This window comes from Narcine bancroftii, chromosome 1, assembly GCF_036971445.1.
Source record: "Narcine bancroftii isolate sNarBan1 chromosome 1, sNarBan1.hap1, whole genome shotgun sequence".
Taxonomy (NCBI): Eukaryota; Metazoa; Chordata; class Chondrichthyes; order Torpediniformes; family Narcinidae; genus Narcine; species Narcine bancroftii.
This window is the reverse complement of record NC_091469.1, coordinates 167488279-167509569: the sequence shown is the minus strand read 5'-3', so window position 1 is coordinate 167509569 and position 21291 is coordinate 167488279. Positions and strand designations below refer to the sequence as shown.

At 45.9% G+C, this 21291-nt stretch overlaps 1 pseudogene; it reads left to right on the top strand.

Annotated features, from left to right (window-relative positions):
• The window catches only part of LOC138736099 (zinc finger protein 585A-like), a 120435-nt pseudogene extending 99495 nt beyond the window's left edge, over nucleotides 1–20940 (top strand).
• The last annotated feature ends 351 nt before the right edge of the window (nucleotides 20941–21291 follow it).

The window sequence follows — 21291 nt, the reverse complement described above, 5'->3', positions numbered from 1 at the left end:
TTATACGGCAGTGAAACAGAGAAAGAGGTGGAGCATGACTGTGTCGAGTTGACAGATCTTCAGACCAAGACCCGAGAAGACCTTTGCGATACTCCGCTGGGAGAAGGATATGAATTCTACATTGATGGCTCCGCCAGATGTGTTGACGGAATGAGAAGAAGTGGGTATGCTATAATAGAAGGAAATACTTGGAAAGTAGTAGAATCCACGAGACTACCCGGAAGCTGGTCAGCACAGTCCTGTGAACTATATGCCTTGCAGAGAGCCCTCAGAATACTGGCAAAGAAAACTGGAACGATTTACACTGATTCCAAATACGCATACGGGGTAGTGCATACCTTTGGTAAGATCTGGAAGGAGCGTGGTCTAATTACATCAAGAGGAAAGGAATTGGCACACGAACAGATGATTACTCTGACTTTAGAAGCCTTGACATTACCCCAGGAAATAGCAGTGGTCTACATACCAGGCCATCAGAGGGGAGATACCCCGACAGCAATTGGAAACAGACTGGCTGATGAAGAAGTCAAAAGGGCAACCATGCAACAAGAAGTCCGTTTGCTGACCTTAATCCCAATAAGACAAGGCATAAAGAAGGCTCCCATTTTCACTGCTAAGGAAGAAAAGGACATGGCTCAGCTGGGCGCAAGCCAGCTGCCTGATGGAACATGGAAGACACCAGATGGAAGAATGGTTCTAAATAAAGAAATAACTCGCAATATTTTAAAACACCTGCATCATCAGAGCCACTGGGGCACCCAAGCCTTATGTGGCACAGTGCTTCGAGAATATGTGTGTAAGGGAATCTACACCTTGGCCCAACAGGAGGTGTCAGAACTGTCACCTATGCACAAAAATTAATAAAAAGGTAATGAGGACAGGGACCATGGGAGGTCAACCATTAGCCATACGCCCTTTTCAAGTATCCAGATCGACTTCACAGAGTTACCTCAAGTTCAAAGATGGAAATATCTGTTGGTGATCATTGATCACTTTACCCGATGGGTAGAAGCCTTCCCAACAATAAATACTACAGCCTCTACAGTAGCTCGCCTCCTCCTAGAGCAGATAATCCCCAGATATGGTATAATGGATTCTATAGACTCAGACAGGGGTCCACATTTTTGTTCAAAAATCCAGCAATTGATTTGTAATGCATTACAGGTCTCTTGGAAATTGCATACCCCTTGGCATCCATAAAGCTCAGGGAGGGTTGAACGTATGAATGGAACCCTAAAATGCAATTGACAAAATTAATGGTGGAAACTAAAATGCCTTGGATAAAGTGTCTGCCCCTGGCTTTATTAAGAATTCGTACTGCCCCACGAAAAGATGTAGGGTTGTCCCCTTATGAAATGATGTTTGGGCTTCCCTTCTGGAGTACAGTTGAGGGGTGTCCCACCTTGGGGGAAGGGATATATTTGTTAGGAACTATTTACAGGCACTGTCACGCTCTCTTACAGATTTACGAAAGAGAGGACTATTGGCACAAACACCGCCTCTAGACTTTTCTTTACACAAAGTGGAACCAGGAGACTGGATTCTCATCAAGACCTGGAAAACTGAAACACTCCAGCCCCAGTGGGAAGGTCCATACCAAGTTCTCTTAACTACAGAGGCTGCAGCACGAACAAGAGAGAAGGGGTGGACGCACGCATCCAGATTTAAGGGACCTGTAGAGGCGCCTCAGGACCCTGAACGAACTCAGATTGGACTTGTATACCTGGAGAAAAAACCTCTTACCTTACGATTTCGCAAAAAGACTTGATTCACAATGTTATTGTTATGTTCTTTGATTTTTCTTAGTTGCCTATGTCTTTATCAGGTGTGAAATGTAAGAAATGCAGAGACACAGTGGTCCTGTTTCAGGACCACACTTGGGGAAGAAAGGAGGGTAATTTTATTTCCCATACCTCAGTTCCTGAGAAATGCTGGGCAGAAAATACCACCCAACATCCATATACCCCTTGTGTGGAAAAAGAAGGAAATAATAGGGTCATTATATACAGATTCCTAATACCACTCCTTTCCCTCTTAACGGTTGGAAGGGTGACTCAGGCCCACCATGCCCTGATGGACTCTGGTTTTGCATACACCAGCGTACTGTTCCAATGAGAAGTTCCACTCCACACTCGAAAGTGCCTGCCCCTTTAAGACAGCCAGACTTAGTTCGAGTCCATCCAAATAACCATGAAAGTTTCGGTCACGCAGTTGGGGGAGATAACCTTTTTGTTGATCTTGCAACTAGAATTGCAGGAACTTTTAATGTAACCAATTGTTGGGTCTGCGGGGGTCCACTTCAGCACGAGATTTAATTTATCATGAACGTTTCTCTTCCCCGAGTTAAAATCCCCATTCATATATATTATATAATACACACATTTTAAAGAGAGAAAGGGGTGGATTGTTATATATATAGAATTTAGGTTAAAATGGCTTAAGTTAAAATGTGATGATTAATCATAAAAGGGGAAGCCAGAATAGACAGGGAGCTTACCATAAAAGTTTCAGCTGGACAATGTTATAACAAACAGAGATCTTTCATGGTCACAAAGAGACATGTAGGAGCAAAGATTGATAAAAGAGTGAAAAACAGAATTTAGTGTGTGCAGAGTTCGTAGTGTACTTGACTAACATGATAATTACAATGCAAGTGTACTTAGAATGATTTTGCAAAAACTAACCAATTAAAACAGTGTTAAAGAGGAGGGAAGGGCAAGCAAAAAAGGTATAAAAATCAATGCACTGTATGTATCGGGGCTTAACTGGTGAGAAACCAGTTGAGTCAACTCTGCAGACTTGTAAATAAAGCTTGTCGTGTCATCAGTTTTAAAGAGACTCATGTGTGAGAAGTTTTATTTCTGACAGGACAGACACCCCCCCCTCCCCCCGACCTCAGACCGCGGGACAGACCCACCACCCTACCTCAGACCGCGGGACAGACCCCCCCCTACCTCAGACCGCGGGACAGACCCCCCTACCTCAGACCGCGGGACAGACACCCCCTCCCACCTCAGACCGCGGGACAGACACCCCCTCCCACCTCAGACCGCGGGACAGGACCCCCCCTACCTCAGACCGCGGGACAGACCCCCCTACCTCAGACCGCGGGACAGACAACCCCCCCCCACCTCAGACCGCGGGACAGACACCCCCCCACCTCAGACCGCGGGACAGACCCCCCCCACCTCAGACCGCGGGACAGACAGACCCCCCCCCCTACCTCAGACCGCGGGACAGGACAGACCCCCCCCTACCTCAGACCGCGGGACAGACACCCCCCCCTCCCACCTCAGACCACGGGACAGACAACGCCCCCCCCTCCCACCTCAGACCACGGGACAGACACCCCCCCCCCCACCTCAGGACCGCGGGACAGACACCCCTCCCACCTCAGATCCGCGGGACAGACACCCCTCCCACCTCAGACCGCGGACAGACACCCCCCCCCTCCCACCTCAGACCGCGGGACAGACCCCCCCCTACCTCAGACCGCGGGGACAGACCCCCCCTACCTCAGACCGCGGGACAGACAACCCCCCCCCACCTCAGACCGCGGGACAGACACCCCCCCACCTCAGACCGCGGGACAGACCCCCCCTACCTCAGACCGCGGGACAGACAGACCCCCCCCTACCTCAGACCGCGGGACAGACAGGACCCCCCCCTACCTCAGACCGCGGGACAGACACCCCCCCCCTCCCACCTCAGACCACGGGACAGACACCCCCCCCCTCCCACCTCAGACCACGGGACAGACACCCCCCCCCCTCCCACCTCAGACCGCGGGACAGACACCCCTCCCACCTCAGACCGCGGGACAGACACCCTCCCACCTCAGACCGCGGGACAGACACCCCCCCCCTCCCACCTCAGACCGCGGGACAGACACCCCCCCCTCCCACCTGAGACCGCGGGACAGACACCCCCCCCCCTCCCACCTCAGACCGCGGGACAGACACCCCCCCCTCCCACCTCAGACCGCGGGACAGACACCCCCCCCCCCACCTCAGACCGCGGGACAGACACCCCCCCCCCCCCACCTCAGACCGCTGGACAGACACCCCCCCCTCCCACCTCAGACCGCGGGACAGACACCCCCCCTCCCACCTCAGACCGCGGGACAGACACCCCCCCTCCCACCTCAGACCGCGGGACAGACACCCCCCCTCCCACCTCAGACCGCGGGGACAGACACCCCCCCCCCACCGCGGGACTGAGACAAATCTCACTTCGACGTCTGGGCGCCACCACTCGGCCAGAATCCTCACTGTCTGAACGACGCTCATGATGCGTCACGTCTCTGTGACGTCAACGCGAACTTCTCTGCCAGCGGCTGGCCAGCTCGTGACGGGGCGGCCGTAATCCAGAAGGCGGAGCAGAGGGAGCTGTCAGTCGGAGTAGGCGGGGCCGAGTGAGCTGTCAATCAGAGGCAGGGTGGGGCCAGAGGGAGCTTTCAATCAGAGGCAGGGTGGGGGGGCCAGTGCGAACTGTCAATCAGAGGCAGGGCTGGCCAGAGGGAGCTGTCAGTCAGAGCAGGGTGGGGGGGGGCCAGTGTGAACTTGTCAATCAGAGGCAGGGCTGGCCAGAGGGAGGCTGTCAGTCAGAGGAGTGTCCGGCCCAGGTCAGCGTGACGTTTCCAGGTGAAATTTGCCCCTGGGGAATCAAAGTGTTAATCGGTGACTGGTAAGAAGGTGGAATAAAGCAGCAACTCTCGGCCCTTTCAAACTGTCATGTAAAATGGTGTTAACAGGCAATTTGCACAGTTAGCGACCCGGGTACAGGTGCGAATAGAAAAGGTCCAAATAGGTCAACCTGGTGAGATCCCAATAGGGTCCCTGACCTACTTCTGAGGTTGTCAGGGAACCGAGTGAAACTACCCGGGTGTCCTGCTCTGGCAGTTTGAAAGGGTAATGGCCACCCCGGTTACATTGGAGACGTCAGCAGGCCAGTAACTAGGAAACCTCTGGCTGGGGGTGGGGGAGAGTGGGGGTCTGCGATTGGGGGGAGTAGGGGTCAGTGATCGATGGGGAGAGTGGGGGGACTGTGATTGGGGGAGAGTGGGGGGCTGTGATTGGGGGGAGAGTGGGGGGCTGTGATTGGGGGGAGAGTGGGGGGCTGTGATTGGGGGGAGAGTGGGGGCTGTGATTGGGGGGAGAGTGGGGGGCTGTGATTGGGGGGAGAGTGGGGGGCTGTGATTGGGGGGAGAGTGGGGGGCTGTGATTGGGGGAGAGTTGGGGGGCTGTGATTGGGGGGAGAGTGGGGCTGTGATGGGGGGAGAGGGGGGCTGTGATTGGGGGGAGAGTGGGGGGCTGTGATTGGGGGGAGAGTGGGGGGCTGTGATTGGGGGGAGAGTGAGGGGGGGGCTATGAACGGGAGGAGAGTGGGGGACCTCAATCCGGGAGGTGGGGGTTGTGATTGGGGGGAGTAGGGGTCAGTGATCGATGGGGAGAGTGGGGGGACCTGTGATTGGGGCGAGGGGTGTGTGGCGGAACTGCAAAATGTACCTTTGTGAATTAGAGCAAATTCATCTGTTCAATCTAGCCGTTTGTCGTCTCTTTCGTCGAGGTATAATTTAATCTCCTTTGGGACACACCTTTTAATTTCCTCAATTAACATCAATTCTCCCAGTTTGTCAAAATCATTATTTATTCCTTTTCAGCTGCACCAACAGTCAAAACATAGAGTTTTTTTTCCAGAGCAAACTCCATATAAGATTGATTTCATGTTTTCACCAAACTCCTAAATTTTTGTCTATATGATTCTGGAACCAACTCATAGGCTTTCAATACTGTTTGTTTACCAGTATCATAATTTACCACTTGCTCTGTAGTCAACCTAGAGGATGCAATTTGTGCTTTTCCCTTCAATACATTTTGGAGCATAAGAGGCCATTTTTTTTGTGGCCATTTTGAACTCTCAGAAACCTTTTCAAAATGCTGAAAATATGGATCTATATCTCCCTCATCAAAAGGAGGCACTAAATTTACCCCTCTACTACCCAAAAACCTCTCTCCAGGAGTTGCAGCCTCAATTGTCTTACCTACCTCCATCTCAATTTTTAACTTCTCTAATTGAAACTGTCTGTCCTTTTCAATCTGTTCCATCATATTTTCTTTCTTTCATCCTCCTCCCTCCATTTTTCAGCTTCGTCCAACTCATATTGTCTCAGTTTTTCAACTTTGTCTGCCTCATATTGTCTCCGTTTTTCTGATTCCTTTGCCTCATTTTGTTGTTTCTGCAACTCAAAGTTCCAACACCCTCCATTTTTCTCTTTCCTCTTCCACCCTTCAGTTCTCTCATTTCCAATTGCAATTCAACAGATCTATCCTCCGGAAAATTTTCTAAGTCTTTATCAACAAATTATCCCTCACCTATATATTTCACTCTAATCCTTGGTATTTGTATTTTCCTCATCCAATGCTTAACTTCACTCAGCTTTAATGCCTGAGATACAACTATCTTTTCTCTTGCTCTGGAGGTGATGAATGTACTGACATCCATTGCTACTGTTTTCCACACACACAAGCTTTAAATTAGCTCGGAAAAACCAATTAACTAATTAATCACAAAAACTCCAGAAGTTTACGATTGCAAAACTCCATATATTTCAATCCGAGAAGGATGAATCCCCACTTGGTTACGAGTCCAGAGGACTCCAAAACCCAGTAGCAATAGAAATTCACCATCAATGGTTACTTAAACAAAAGTTGCTTTTAATTATCTTTAAATATGAAAACAGGATCAAACTTTAACTTATTACTATTAACTTAACCTAATTTAACCCCCTTCTAATTCTAAGCACACGTGTATCTAAGTTCAAAAGAAGTTCTTTGATTCACAGTGCAATCTTATTTTTCACTCCTCCAAGTTCACCGGTATCAGACAATTCTTATACTGTGCACAGAATTTAACATTCATGAATTTCACCAGGCTCTGGTGCTTGAATGGTAAATGGTTACTGCTCAGGAAGGTTCTTGTCAGTTTTCAGAGAGATTTGTTGCTCCCTTCTGATCAGCCACTTCAGTGTCTTGCTGAAGAAACATGCCCCTTCAGGGCTTTCCAGATGATAACCTCTTTATTTCAGGTCACCACAGATTTCCTTTTTGTTTCCCTTATTTCAAGTGAAACATTATACAGCCAGCCATCTCCTATGTAACAATATAACAGTTTACAGCTCGGAAACACGCCATATCAGCCTTTCGAGTCTGCACCGGTTCACTTGAACAACTCCACTAGTTCCCCCTCCCACTTTCCACCCTTAACCCTCCAATCCCCTCATATCCATGTACACATCCAACCTTCTCTTGTATGTTCCACAAGGGCTTTGACCAGACTGAACTAAGAACTCACAACCCATCTTCAAAATGCCATTTTTCCACAAGTTTGCCAGCTTGTCCTGTTCCAGTCCCACCTGCTGCTGCTGAACTGTAACTCAATTCTCTCTCTCTCTCACTCAGAGAAAACCACATGACCCTCTTAGAACAGCTAACTGCACTCTGACAGGCTGCGGTTCTGGACCTAATCTTCTGAGTTCGTTCATCTGTTGCTTTCCAAAACAATAATCTATTAGTCCACACCATGTCCAATTAACACCTACTTGTGAAGTTCCTATAAGAATCTTTCAAAGTTTTTGCAAAGGCACTCAGAGCCTGAACTGTCTGGCCTGAGCAAAGGTCAAGCATTTTAAATGAGATCTGTTTTGAAGTGTTTGTATCTGTATGTGACCTAAACTAAAAAAAACTGTCACAATTTATTTCCTATAAAACATATCTACAAACAATATAAAATATAACATAAACTCTCACACGGTTAATTAACAAAGCATTTGGTTATATTTAAAGACATAACAGTATGGGAAATTATTAACACGAATCAAGATAAAATAAGATGATAAGAAATGATTAAAATGTGATAAGATAAATTCAAAGAAAAGAATTTTGAGCTCAAGTATCTTCGAAGAATGAGATCCAAACTGCTGGTTAGCCGGGATATTAGTATATAGAAATGTTTTGGGGAGATAAATTGGGAAAGGTTTGTTAGAGTAGGTCACATGCAAACACTTTAAAACAGATCTTATTTGAAATACTGGAGCCATAGTGGCTTCTCACACCTTTTTGCAAGAGCTTCAAAGAGTGCTCAAGAGACGTCACTGATAGATTATTATTTATCAAGGCAACAGATGAAAGAGCAGGCTTGAGCCGCTATTGTCTGCAGGAGAGTTTTGCTGTTGTAAGAGGGTCATGTGGTTTTGCAAGCAGAGAGAGAGAGAGAGTCAAACAGGCTTTCTCTCGACAGTGTTTTTGCCGGCAGAAGTTGCTGGGTCTGAAACAGGACAAGCAGGCAAGCTTTTGGAAGACAGTCTGGTTGAATCCTTTGTGGTTCATGCATGAGGAGAGGACTGGCTGTCTAATGTTTCACTTGGAATGTGAAACGGAAAGGAACTCTGTGATGACCTGAAAGAAAGAGGTTATCATCTGGAGATCCCTGATGGGGCGAGTTATGTCAGCAAGACACTGAGGTGACTGAGGGAAGTACCTCAGTTGTGGATGTCCTGGAACAACACATCGCTCTCTGCAAACCTACAAGAACCTTCCTGAGTGGTAACTATTTACCTTTCGAGCACCAAAGCCTGGTGAACTTTATACATGTTAAATTCTGTGCACAGTATAAGAATTGAAGTGAACTTTGAGGAATGAGAAGTGAGATTGGACTGTGAACCAAAGAACTTTTCTGAACTTACACACACATTAGATACACGTGCACTTAGAATTAGGAGGGGGTTAAGTTAGGTAAAGCAAGTTAATAGTTTGATTCTGCTTTCATATTAAAGATAATTAAAAGCAACTTTTATTTAAGTAACCATTTGTCTTGGTGAATATCTACTGCTGCTGGATTTATGGGTCCTCTGGGTTCATAACAATATGATGCCATAGTAACTATGGTCACACTACAAATAATACTTATACTTAAAGGGACAAGCATAAAATAACCACAAATCACAAACACAAGGTTTTAATCTTTAGATTCTGGCCCCTAATTATTATAATAGATATTAATGACTAAAACATAATAGTTACCATCACAGATACAAAAGTAAATATGCTTAGGATAAAATTAGAAATCAAAATTTTCTGCTTCTTGGAAAAGACAGATTTTAGTAATAGATCAATTTAAGTAATTAGTCTTGGTTTTAATCCACACTTGCCGAATGAAACCTTTCTTGTCCGGAATTGTTTCCACGATTCTCCCCAGTAACTAATACTTTCTTGTTACAGAATCAACAGGATAATTACAATTTCTCTGCATACAAAATTGGGTTTTGCTTTAGACCATTTCTGTCTTTCTTGTAAGAATGGAAGGTATTCTTTAATCCATCTTTTCTAAAATAAATCTGCAATAAACTGCACTTGTCTCCATCTGCATTTTGCATAAATATCTTCTTTCTGAAATTGACCTGAAGGCATTAAAGGTTTAGATTTAAGAAGTAAGAGGTGATTCAGTGTAAGTGCCTCGATATAATTTGAATCGATTGAAATTTTAATTATTGGATAACTATTTAAAATAGCTTCAATCTCACACAATACTCTCTTAAGATTGTCATCATTCAGTATATGATTATTCAAAATAGAACTAAGAATTTTCTTGATTGATCTAATCACTCTTTCCCACACACCACCATGATGTGATCCCGTGGGTGGGTTAAGTATCCAACTAATTTCCTTTAGAAGTAATGAATCATGAATTTGATGTTGATTTCAATTTTGAATTGCCTTTTGTAATTTTAATTGAGCTCCTGTAAAATTAAATCCATTATCAGAGGATAACTCCTTCACTTGACCACATCTGGTGATAAAATGTCGAAGAACATTGATAAGAGTCTGTATCATGATGACTTCAATATAAACTGCTCTCATAGTCAAACAATTAAAAATACAAATCCACAATGTACTCGCTCTTGGTTATTTTGCAGTACCAAATAACTGACAGTGCCTTAAAAACCTTTGCTTTTATCAGCAAAATGGCAAAAATGAGCAAATGTGGCCATTCCAAAGTTTATAGGTTTAAAACATCTGTCGACTTCAAAACTTCCTAACATTTTAAGACTCTCAAACCAATTTTGTGTGATGGAATCTGCTCTAGTTTCATCCCATCCAAATTTCCTTCTGCACAATTTTTGCACAATTTTCATGGCTATTAATACTACTGGTGCCAATATTCCCAAAGGATCATATATTGAGCTTACGATCGAAAGAATACCTCTTCTTGTCAAAGGCCATTCTTTCAAAACAATTTCAAATTTGAAAACATTAGATTGAATGTACCATTGAACCCCTTGGATTCTTTTGACAGGTAGTACGTCACAATCCAAATCAAGATGTTTTATCCCCTTTGCTCTTTCTGCCTCAGGAATAACAGCCAACACATCTTAACTGTTGCTAATCCATTTCATAAAGAAGAACGCTCCTTTATTACAGATCTCTTTTAACTCATAATAAAGATCTACTGCCTCTTTTTCTGAAAACATGGAAGTAAGACAATCATTAACATAGAAATTATTTCTGATGATGTTTATAGCTTGAGAACAAAATTACTCTTCATTATCTTCAGCACATTTCCTGAGAGCAAATTTTTCACAACTCAGTGATGAAGTTGCTCCAAATAAATGAACTGTCATTCTGGATTCAATCAAACCTTTACTCTAATCGCCATTAGGCCACCATAACAATCGTAGAAAATCACCATCTTCTGATGGTACTTTCATTTGATGAAACATCGCTTCAATATCTGCAGCAATTACAATGGGCTCTTTACAAAATCTTATCAGAACACCTATTAAAGTACTGGTTAAATGTGGACCTTGTAGAGTTGAGAATTCAATGAAACTCCTTAAAATGATTCTCCACAATCAAATTCTACATGTAGATTCTCCTTTTGTGGATGTATAACTCCATGATGAGGTAAATACCATTTTCTACCATCTTTATGTTCTAAGATAGCTTCAGATACCTTTTCTACATAGAACATAGGAAGTAGGAGCAGGAGTAGGCCAAAAATGGCCCATCGAGCCTGCTCCGCCATTCAATACGATCATGGCTGATGTAATTTATGACCTAACTCCACCTACCTGCCTTCTCCGCATACCCCCCAATTCCTCTATCATGTAAAAATTTATCTAACCCAATTTTAATGAGGCAGCCTCAACCACTTCCCTGGTTAGAGAATTCCAAACATTCACTACTCTCTGGGAAAAACTATTTTTCCTCATCTCTGTCCTAAATCTTCTCCCCTGAATCTTGAGACCATGTTCTCTCGTTTTAGATTCCCCGGCCAGCTCAAAAAACATTCCTACATCTATCCTATCCATACCCTTCACAATCCTATATGTTTCTATAAGATCTCCTCTCATTCTTCTGAACTCGAGCGAATACAATCCTAGATGATTTAATCTTTGATCATAAGTCAACCCCTTCATCCCAGGGATCAACCTAGTAAACCTCCTCTGGACCGTCTCCAAAGCCAGTATATCCTTTCTCAAATATGGAGACCAGAACTGGACACAGTACTCCAGGAGCGGTCTCACCAGTACAGTTATACAGTCAAGATACTTTTACAGTTATACAGTTGCAACATTACCTCCCTACTCCTGAATTCAATTCCTCTTGCGATGAAGGCCATCATTCCATTTGCCTTCTTAATCACCTGCTACACCTGCAACCTAACGTTTTGCGATTCATGCACAAGCCCTCCCAAGTCCCTCTGCTCAACAGCATGCTGTAGTTTTTCACCCTTTAAATAATATTCAGCCCTTTTATTTTTCTTGCCAAAGTGGATAACATTGTACTCCATCTGCCAGACCTTTGCCCACTCATCCAGCTTAACTCTATCCCTCTGCAGACTCTCCACATCCTCATTACAAATTGCTCTTCCACTCAATTTGGTGTCATCTGCAAACTTGGCTACACCACATTTTGTCCCCTCCTCCAAGTCATCAATGTAAATGATGAACAGTTGTGGGCCTAACACTGACCCCTGCGGCACCCCACTTACCACTCTCTGCCAACCTGAAAAACTCCCATTTATCCCGACTCTCTGCCTCCTGTCAGACAACCAATCCAGGCCGATAGACTTCCCCGGACTCCACTTTCCTGTACTTTACTGAGAAGTCTCTTATGCGGCACCTTATCAAATGCTTTCTGGAAATCCAAATATACAACATCAACCTGTTCCCCTCTATCCACCGCACCCTTCCCCTCTATCCACCACACCGCATTCATCCTCCACCTGATAATATTCTTGCCCACTATCACGTGGCACAGGAAGTAATCCAGAGATCACCCCTTTTGCTGTCCTTTTTAGCTCCCCACATTCACATTTTAGGACCAATTCACTTTTCCTCCCTATGTTGTTGGTACCAACAGGTACCATGACCTCTGGCTCATTAACCTCCCCCCTTAGGATGTCACCATTTTATTACTTTTCTTTGAAATAATAATAGTATAGACAAGACTTTCCATTTTCTAGTATTTCCCAATTTCAAAACCTGTCATCTTCACAGAAACGTAAGCAACAATATTCCAAATGACCATCTTATTAATCCAAATAAACCAAACTTAGTAATTGCAGTTTTATGTAGCCTTTAATTGGTTGATAACAAATTAACCTTTTTGCATAACTTTGCATTGACATTTTCATAACTTGAATAAATATAGCATATTGTGTGATAACAATATTCTTCTTTAAACAGTTAAACTAAAATTAAGATGATTAAAATGAAATAAGATGAATTCAACTAAAAGTATCTTGACCTTACGGCTCTGTCATGATTCTTCGAGGAATGAACAAGCAAGCTCCAAGTCTGCTGGGATATTATGACACATGACATCCAAGCAACTATGGTAACACTACAAACAACAATTTCCCTAAAAAGGGACAGTCACAAAATTACTAAAAATTAAAAAAAACACAAGGTTTTAACCTTTACAGGGGGCACCACGTAGTCATTGTAGTTTAGTACAAGTACTGCCCATGTGTTATTTTCACGAAGTATTTATTGTGTTTGGGGGGAGAGTGTTCTGTATATACACCTGCAGGCACAGCATGATGACATCGTCACTCATCGTCACTGGGGAACCATCTTAGTTCTGTATAAGACAACGAATGAAGCGTCACGTCTCCGTGTGCAGTGCTTTCTGAAACATCAAATACTTAACAGGTTCGACCTCCCAAAGTGCAACAACTGTGTTAAAATTCCATCTGCCATTCTGCAGCTCATTTTTCCAGCTGGTCCAGATCCCATTGCAGCTTTGGAAACCTTCCTCACCGTCCACTGCACTTTCAATCTTTGCATCATCTGCAAACTTGTTGATCCCATTTCCCACATGATCATCCGGATCATTGAAAGAGATTGAGAACATCTACAGGGAACGAAGCTGTCAGAGAGCAGCAATGATCATCAAGGATCCACACCACCCAGTCCACACTCTGTCTGTCCCCCAGGAAAAGAATCTGGGGTTGAACCTGCTGTCATGTAGGTGGGAGTGAGCATCATCCCTGCCGTGGATCCTCCATCCGCCGTCCGCGCCCATACACTTGCCCTGCCCCTCCCCTACTCCCCCCAACCCCTCCACCACCCCTTCCCCTGGTCTCTTCCTCCACCTACTCCCCTTTCTCCATAGCCCTACCCTACGTCCACTACCCCCCTTCGCACCTCCTTCCTCCCCACCCCGTCCACCTCCCCACCCCGTCCACCTCCCCACCCCGTCCACCTCCCCACCCCGTCCACCTCCCCACCTGCTCTCCTCCATCCCCCCAACCAGTTCTCCTCACCACCCCCTCCCCTCCATCCCTCCCCCCCTCGCCGACTGCTGCCCTCGCCCATCCGTGCAGCCGGACACACTCGCTGCCCAGGCCGTTGTCAGAGACCCTGACAGGAGGCGCGGCCCCGGCCCTCACCCCCCCCACTCCCACACACCCCTCCCCCTCCCCTCACTCACCCCCAGCCCCCTCCCCTCATCCACCTCACCCTCACCCCCCCTCAACCCCCTCCCCTCACCCTCACCCCCCCTCAACCCCCTCCCCTCACCCTCACCTCCCGGCCCGACTATGGGAAGATGAGACCCCGACCGGTCCTTGGTCCCACCGGCCTGGCCCTGGCCCTCTCCCTCTCCCAACCCCGCCCGGGGAAAGTCTCACCTCAACCCCCAGGCCAGGCCGCGGCCTCCTCCGTGGAGCGGCCCGTTGCCGAGGGAACGGCGCTCAGGGCCGCTGGCGGCGCGGTGACGTCAGCGCGCCACCGCCTGGGCGGGGGACGCCGTCACGTGACGGGGCGGCCGCAGCCCGCGAGGAGGAGCCGAGTGATGGACGAAAGGGCGAGAGCAGGTTGAGGAAGGGGGTTCCGCATCATCCTGGGCAAACGCTGGGTCGGGGGCAGCCGGACCGGAGGCGGTTCAGCACCGGGCGCTGGGAGCAGAGCGCAGCACCGGCTCCCGGAACCCAGGGCTCCCGTGGGCCCGGGCCTAGGCCCAGCCTCGGGCTGGATTTAACCTGCGGTCCAGCTCGACGGGAGCCTCCATCAGGCTGAGCCCGCGCGGGGCGGCCCGGGCAGGACTGCATTCATCTATCCCCTGGTCACATCCTCTTCTCCGCCCTGGTGGAGAACTGCATTCATCTATCCCCTGGTCACATCCTCTCATTCGCCCTGTTGGAGAACTGCATTCATCTATCCCCTGGTCACATCCTCTCATCCGCCCTGGTGGAGAACTGCATTCATCTAACTCCTGGTCACATCCTCTCATCCGCCCTGGTGGAGAACTGCATTCATCTATCCCCTGGTCACATCCTCTCATTCGCCCTGGTGGAGAACTGCATTCATCTATCCCCTGGTCACATCCTCTCATCCGCCCTGGTGGAGAACTGCATTCATCTATCCCCTGGTCACATCCTCTCATCCGCCCTGGTGGAGAACTGCATTCATCTATCCCCTGGTCACATCCTCTCGTGTGGCCTGAGGCAGGACTGTATTGATTTATCCCTGGTCACATCCTCTCGTGCACCCTGGGGCAAGACTGCATTGATTTATCCCCCAGGTCACGTCCTCTCATCCCCACAGAGATGAACCCGCTTCAATGCTCTGAGTGCGGGAAGAACTTTAAAAGGTCAAGTGAGTTAAAGAGACACCAGCGGGTCCACACTGGGGAGAGGCCCTTCACCTGCCCCAAGTGTGGCAAGGGCTTCACCCAGACCACCAGCCTGCAGACTCACCAGCGGGTCCACACCGGGGAGAGGCCCTTCACTTGCCCCAAGTGTGGCAAGGGCTTCAAGCACACCTCCAGCCTGCTGACCCACCAGCGGGTCCACACTGGGGAGAGGCCTTTCACCTGCCCCGAGTGTGGCAAGGGCTTCACCCACTCCTCCAGCCTGCTGACCCACCAGCGGGTCCACACTGGGGAGAGGCCCTTCATCTGCCCTGAGTGTGGCAAGGGCTTCGCCCGCACCTCTAACCTGTTGACCCACCAGCGGGTCCACACCGGGGAGAGGCCGTTCACTTGCCCTGAGTGCGGCAAGGGTTTCAGCCAGACTTCCAGCCTGCTGACCCACCAGCGGGTCCACACCAGGGAGAGGCCATTTACGTGCTCTGAGTGCGGCAAGGGCTTCAAGCACACCTCCAGCCTGCTGACCCACCAGCGGGTCCACACCGGGGAGAGACCCTTCAACTGCCCTGAGTGCGGAAAGGGCTTCACCCACTCCTTCAGCCTGCTGATCCACCAGCGGGTCCACACTGGGGAGAGGCCCTTCACCTGCCCTGACTGCGGCAAGGGTTTCACCCAGACCTCCAACCTGCTGACCCACCAGCGGGTCCACTCCGGGGAGAGGCCCTTCACCTGCCCCGAATGCGGAAAGGGCTTCACCCACACCTCCAGCCTGCTGACCCACCAGAGGGTCCACACAGGGGAGAGGCCCTTCACCTGCTCTGAGTGCAGCAAGGGCTTCATGCACACCTCCGACCTGCTGACCCACCAGCGGGTCCACACTGGGGAGAGGCCCTTCACCTGCCCTGTGTGCAGCAAGAGCTTCACCCACACCTCCAACCTGCTGACCCACCAGCGGGTCCACACCGGGGAGAGGCCCTTCACCTGCCCTGAGTGCGGCAAGGGCTTCACCCACACCTCCCACCTGCTGACCCACCAGCGGGTCCACACCGGAGAGAGGCCCTTCACTTGTCCAGAGTGCAACAAGAGCTTCACCCAGATCGCCCACCTGCTGACCCACCAGCGGGTCCACACCGGGGAGAGGCCATTCACCTGCCCCGAGTGCGGCAAGGGTTTCACCCAATCCTCTCACCTGCTGACCCATCAGCGTGTCCACACTGGGGAGAGGCCCTTCACCTGCCCTGAGTGCGGCAAGGGTTTCACCCAGTTCTCCCATCTGTTAACCCACCAGAGGGTCCACACCAGGGAGAGGCCCTTCACCTGCACCGAGTGTGGCAAGGGCTTCACCCACTCCTTCAACTTGCTGACCCACCACCGAGTCCACACCAGAGAGAGGCCCTTCACCTGCCCTGAGTGTGGCAAGGGCTTCACTCACTCCTCCCACCTGCTGACCCACCAGCAGGTCCACACCAGGGCGAGGCCCTTCACCTGCTCTGAGTGCGGCAAGGGTTTCACCCACTCCTCGAACCTGCTGACCCACCAGCGAGTCCACACCGGGGAGAGGCCCTTCATTTGTCCCAAGTGCGGCAAGGGCTTCACCCACACCTCCCAGCTGCTGACCCACCAGAGGGTCCACACTATGGAGAGGCCCTTCATCTGCCCTGAGTGCGGCAAGGGCTTCAAGCACACTTCCAGCCTGCTGAGACACCAGCAGGTCCACACAGGAAGAGACCCTTCACCTGCCCCGAATGTTGTAAGTAGTTCAACTGCATCTCCAACCTGCTGAACCACCAGCGAGTCCTCTCCAGGGAGAGGCCTTCATGTGTCCTGAGTGAAGAAAGGGGTTCATCCATTTCTCCCACCTGCTGACCCACCAACGGCTTCACACCAGGGTGCGGCCTTTCACCTGCTCCGAGTGCAGGAAAGCATTCGCCCAGGCCTCCAACTTGAGCCACTAGCAGGTCCACACCGGGGAGAGGCCTTTCATCTGTTCTGAAAGGAGGATTCTACGGTCATCTGTTAAAGTTTGTGGGTAATTTAAGATTATTTTGTGACGTTGTAAAGGATTCTAGGACTTTTGTTGTAAAGGTTGACCAATTGTTACATCGTAGACCAGCAGCAATAACAGCAAGACAATGGTATCTTCAAAAACAATTTTTTTAATTAATACCTATTAATAATATCTTTCTGTCCTGGGTAAACTTATACCTCTCACTTTGTTCATTTTAGATTGGTCACAGTGTTTGAGCTACCGAAAGAAAATAGACACACACACCGAAAACAGTTCAGTTTATTACAAATTCAAAAGCTGATTTCAAACTACAATATGCTAGCCCTTCCCAACTATACTTATCAACGCCTGGACTGGTCCCAACTGCCGAAGCGAGGCAACGACTGCACACTTGTAGTAGGTTGTCGGGGCGCCGATAGCAGCTTCTCCACCTCCTCTGACTGGGTCATTGGCTGGACTCTAGAAGTAGTTCTTGCTGAGAGATGTTGCGACCTCTTGGAGAGTCTCAAACTTCAGCAGTGGGACCATGGCTTATATTACCAAAAAACTGCTTACCCAAGCACTTATTCCCAGCATAGTAAGAAAGATAAGCGAGCAAGCTAGCATGCTAGGCTTCTATCGAATAACGTAATTTTCAGCTCATCACTTTGAATACAATAGTTTATTTTGCATTAAGGTTAGCCCTCTGACAGTCTGTGATCAAAACAAGCAGGAAGATTAAATGTTCTTGGTACACAGATGTCTTTTCGTCAGATAGCTGCATCTCTGGCCCCTCGGTGAAATTTAGCTTATGTCTGCTGATTCTAAAAAACAAGCAGGTTCTCAGCCTTGCAGAAGCAAAGGCTGCAAAAGTAAAAAACACGGTTTAAATCTTCCATTACACTTTGTTAAGTCTAAAACTTAGCCCCACTGTGCGCAAATGTATGTGTATGTATATATGTATGTGAATGTATGTATATATTATGTGTGTGTATGTATATATATGTGTATATATATATATATGTGTGTATGTAAATATGTGTATATATGTATGTGTGTGTATATGTGTGTATATATGTATGTGTGTGTATATGTGTTTATATATGTATGTATGTATACATGTATGTATATATGTCTGTGTGTGTATATATATTTATATATATATATATATATAAAACTCAAAAGTTGTCTTAAAAATGTGTTGAAATTCAGAATTTTTAAATTGATGTTCAGAAGTAATTACCAAGTATTTTGAGGCACTGAGTCATCAGACTTCTCAAAACTCATGAAATCTTGTCAAGTTGCTTTTAGAGAAATGTTTATTCTTACAAATAATTTTTCACAGTTCCCCTCTCTTGCGTTGAAGTTATGGAACTTGTGATTTCTACGATGTTTTCACAAACCCAGGCAAGTGTTAAACGAAATAACCATTAAAAATGGTTCTGTTCCAAATGCAAGAATGATCTTGTTTTCTTTACCTCGGTATAAGTTAAAGTGACCATTATAATGGCCACAGCATCACTGCTTTCTCTTGAGAAAGAGAGGCAGCCAAAAGTGACCATCTCCGAAGCCACTTTAAATCTGTGTCTAGGTGATTCTCTGGTGACACTTAAATGCTTTCTTTGACTGGTTTGAGCAATACTGTTCTACTTTCAGTTTCCCAAAAGCTTGACTCATGGCAGATAGCCTCCTGTTTGTTTGAACAGATATCTTCTTAGCAAACAGTCTATTGTTTCAGGCTTTCAGTGGAGAACAATAGCACTGGTTTTATGGCCAGACTGAACAATAATAAGCTACTTGCATCTTCTACTTGAAGGGGCCTCAGCAACTGCTTCACATGGTGTTCTCTCTGTTTCCCTGTCCAACCCACAAACTATCTTTACTAAAATATATATATAAAATATAAAGATTAAAAATAACATAAGCCTGTAACACCTCCTTCCAACAGAGAAATTTTTGAGCTTTTAACTTTAAACTACAATCCACAATTTTTCTTTCCTGTACCATATTCGAATGCTGTACAATATTATACAGCCAAATGTAACTTTTTTTTGCAACATTGCAAATTTTGACATCTTTTAAAATTTTTTTATTTAATAAGTCACAATAATTCAAAACTAAATGTTTTATATACATAAATTTATATATATAGTGACATTTTCCATTTTCTCCCCATCCCTCCTCTCCACCACCCAAAATTAAACCCAAATAAAAAAAAAGGCATCATCTGGTTATTATCCAATTTTTATTGACTTGAATATATATATTCAGTAACAAACATTATATTCAACCTTTAAGAGTTGAAAGTTTGAGTCTGGCGGTCACCAATGAACTTCATATATGGCTCCCAGATTATTTTGAATTGTCCAAAATTATCTCTTTAGGTAATTTTTTTCCAGTGGAATACAGTTCTCTATTTCTATATTACCAGCGCTGTATTTTCAAAAATGCTTACATTTGTCGCTCAGCATTTTTTTTGCTGCTGCGAAAGCAATCATAATAAATTCTTTTTGAGATCTATCCAATTTTAACTGAGTCTTTATCATTTTTATTACTTAATAGAAAAAGTATTGGATCTTTAGGTATTTTATTTTTTTGTTATTTGATTAATATGAGATTCAATTAATCCCAGAAACATTTTTCTTTCTCACATGCCCAAGTTGATTGTAGTATTGTACCAATTTCTTGTTTACAACAGAAGCATGTGCAAATCTAATTTCGAACAAGCCCCTGAAGGAGAAGGCCGTGGGCAACAGGCTGTTTCAAATATAATGGAAGTCGATTTGGAAACATTTGCTGGAACAGAGTCTATATCAAATGAAGAACTGGATCCAGAAATGTTAGAAGAAGCAAAAAAAATTAAGTAAGAGAAAGGTAAACTTCAAACTCAAATAGTGGATATACAATATTTTGATAAGCAATTAAAAAATTTAATGGAAACACTGATGTTGGAAATAAAAGTTAATAGAAATTGTGTATTAGAAACAGATGTTAAAATATGTGTGCTGTTACCGAGTCCAGAGGACCCCAAAACCCAGCAATAGATATTCACCATGACAAATGGTTACTTAAACAAAAGTTGTTTTAATTACCTTGAAACATGAAAACAGAATCAAACTTTAACTTATCACTATTAACTAACCCAACTTAACCCCCTTTTAATACAAAGCGCACGTGGTATGTAATGTGTGTGTAAATTTAAGAAAAGTTCTTTGATTCACAGTTCAATCTCACTTCTCATTCTTCCAAGTTCACTGGTTGCAGGCAATTCTTATACTGTGCACAGAATTTAATATGTATAAAGTTCAGGCTTTGGTGCTCAAAAGGTAAATGTTTGCAGAGAGAGATGTGGTGTTCCAGGATTTCCACAACTGAGGTATCACCATTAGCCACCTCAATCCCTTGCTGATGAAACTTGCCCCAACAGGGTTCTCCAGATGATAACCTCTTTCTTTCAGGCTATCACATAGTTCCTTTCTGTTCCACTTCCAGGACTTCTAGCCATCCACCACTCTGGAGCTTCTGTTTCAGTTCCAACAGGCTTCTCTTGGCTTATTTCAGCTGTGTCTCTCTGTATTTCAGACTCCAAACTGCCCGCAGCATGTCCTTCTCTCTCTCCCTTGCAAAACCTCCGACCTTCTCCAGCAAACAATAAGAGTTAGTCTTTTGAACAATCTTGTTTTAAGGTAAACAAGAATCCAGAAGTGACCTTTCTGTGCACTCTTTCAAAACCCTAGCAAAGAGCTATCAATAGACACAGTGTCTCCTGCTTGTTACTTTAAAGACAACACTCCATTCATTCATGATGTCATTTCAATTAGCACCTACTTGTGAAATGTGCATAGCATTCTCCATACTTTCAGTAAAGTCACTGAATGAATTCTTCAATATTTCAAATAAGATCTGTTTTGAAGTGTATGTTTGTAACCTAATTTTACCAATTTATCTCCCAAAAACATTTGCAAATATTTCATCACACCTCCACCCTTTAAAGGAATTTTAACTCTTGAATTAAAATTTAGTTATAACTAAACTGACTGTACAATACTAAAGTGATAACAATACACAATATATAACATTATGATAATGTAACCCAATGGTGAGAGCATACATTTCTTAACATTATTAATTTTAATATATTGACAATCT